We start from the raw sequence: 2,500 nt of genomic DNA on the forward strand, positions 1-2,500 counted from the left end.
TTTCGAAACTTGTCCTGCCATGCGCGCGCGCAGCTTGCTTGCAGCGTGCTGATTCTGTCGACAGTGAGGCTAGCGAAAGTTGTCCTGCCATGGCGTGCGCGCAGCCTGTGCGCGCAGCTTGCGCATCTGTCGACAGTGAGGCTAGCGAAACTTGTCCTGCCATGGCATGCGCGGCGCCTGCGCGCAGCCTGCGCGCAGCATGCGCACAACATGCGCGCAGGCTGTGCGCAGCGTGCGCGGAGCTTGCGTGCAGCTTGCGCATCTGTCGACAGTGAGGCTAGCGAAACTTGTCCTGCCATGGCATGCGCGCAGCGTGCGCGCAGTCTGTGCGCAGCATGCGCGCAGCCTGTGCGCAGCGTGCGCGCAGCTTGCGCATCTGTCGACAGTGAGGCTAGCGAAACTTGTCCTGCCATGGCATGCGCGCAGGCTGCGCGCAGCATGCGCGCAGCCTGCGCGCAGCATGTGCGCAGCATGCCGGCAGCATGGTTCCAGGTTTTTTCAAATGTCGACAGAATTTTTCAAATCTTGTCAAACCCCGTTTTTATTGAAATTTCCTCGCACAATAAGCTCCCCATAAGTAGTCTATGATTTTTAGGACCTTCTCCAACTTACAAAACTAAAAAATTCCTCCCGGATTTGTTTTAATGATTTTTTCAATTTTACGACTTCTAAAAATAATAAAAAATACTTCCCGACTTCAAAAATTTATGAAACTTTTTCCCATCATAGATTGCATGTTTCTTAGTATCCCTGCAAAAAATCACGTCCAAATACCTTGTATTGAATTATTTAGAGCCCATTATGACTCCTCGCGCATAGGTGATGTCTCTTCCTGTCAAAGGGCTAAATGCATAAAATGCTATATAGGGGGGTGTGTGTTGCCTGCATATGCATGGCAGCCCATGCCTTCCTAGCTGCAGCCCCCTTCCCCCACGCCACACCCATGTCATGTTGCCTCGATATGTTGCCTCGGTATTATGGGTTTGGTGTCGGGGTCGGGGGGCTGCCACCCATGGCGGTGGTGGCCGGAATCCGGCCGCCGCCACCATGCCGCCGCCATGGGTGAGGGAGGAAAAAAAAGGCGTGGAAAGTTGCGAAATGGGGTTGTCTAGGCTTTTTTTTGGCATGGGAGAGCATGGAGTGCTAGGAACTCCTTCTCAAATGCACGGGCATGTCGACCACAACCTCATTTCGCAACAACAACCACCCGTGTGGGGTGGCGGTGGGTGGATAGTCGCGGATTGGGGCTTGCCAAGCCAATGTTTTCAAAAAATTTCATCAAAATTAAAAACAAATGTTTTGTTGCCTTCGGATTTGTGGGCGAGCGGCGAGTCGGAGTGGAGCCGGTAAAGTTTAACCTCGGTGTGCACGGTTGTTTTTAGAAACTCAATCCAATGCCGGGGACGTTGAAAGTGACGCTCTTATGAGTTGCAAACCCGCAAGATTTAAAGAACCTTTTCAAAACAATTTCAAACCAACAAGATTTAAAAACAGAAATTTTCATCAAAATGAAAAACAAATGTTTTGTTGCCTTCGGACTAGTGGGCGAGCGGCGAGTCGGAGTGGAGCCGGTAAAGTTTAACCTCGGTGTGCACGGTTGTTTTTAGAAACTCAATCCAATGCCGGGGACGTTGAAAGTGACGCTCTTATGAGTTGCAAACCCACTAGATTTAAAGAACCTTTTCAAAACAATTTCAAACCAACAAAATTAAAAACAAATGTTTCGTTGCAAACAAATTGTGGGCGAGCGGCGAGTCGGAGTGGAGCCGGTAAAGTTTAACCTCGGTGTGCACGGTTGTTTTTAGAAACTCAATCCAATACCGGGGACGTTGAAAGTGACGCTCTTATGAGTTGCAAACCCACAAGATTTTAAAAACTTTTTGAAAATGTTTCTTCTAAATGACACATTTTGATCCTTGGCAAGTGCTCAATCCGTAACTATCCAATCACCGCCACACCACACCGGTCGGGAGTGTGTGAATGGTGTGCTTCCCGGGGTTGGCATAGATAATCTTTCGCATCGACAATCTTTTGCATGCGAGGGAATGTCTATGCCAACCCCGGGAAGCACACCATTCACCCACTAGTTGTGGGCGACGATGGGTTGGCTTCAAATGAATTTTTGCTTGGGGTTGTCCTCGGTATGCTTTTGTGTTGGGAGTACGGCCACCAAACCTTCTCAATGCACGGGTATGTCGAGGATGGCTTTCGGCGGGGTTGATGAAGAAGCTACCCAATTCTCGGCCACACGAACACATGGTGACGATGCGTTGGCTTCAAGTGAGCTTTAGCTTGGGGTTGTCTTCGGTATGCTTTTGTGTTGGGAGTACGGCCACCAAACCTTCTCAATGCACGGGTATGTCGAGGATGGCTTTCGGCGGAGTTGATGAAGAAGCTAGCAAATTGTTGGCCACTCTCACACGTGTGGGGGTAGGTTGGCTTCGAAAGAAGCTATCCAATCCTCTGAGTGTGCGGTTGAGCTATGATTAAGATTGTCTAG

This window comes from Prunus avium, unplaced genomic scaffold (genome assembly GCF_965620075.1).
Source record: "Prunus avium unplaced genomic scaffold, drPruAviu1.hap1.1 HAP1_SCAFFOLD_37, whole genome shotgun sequence".
NCBI lineage: Eukaryota > Viridiplantae > Streptophyta > Magnoliopsida > Rosales > Rosaceae > Prunus > Prunus avium.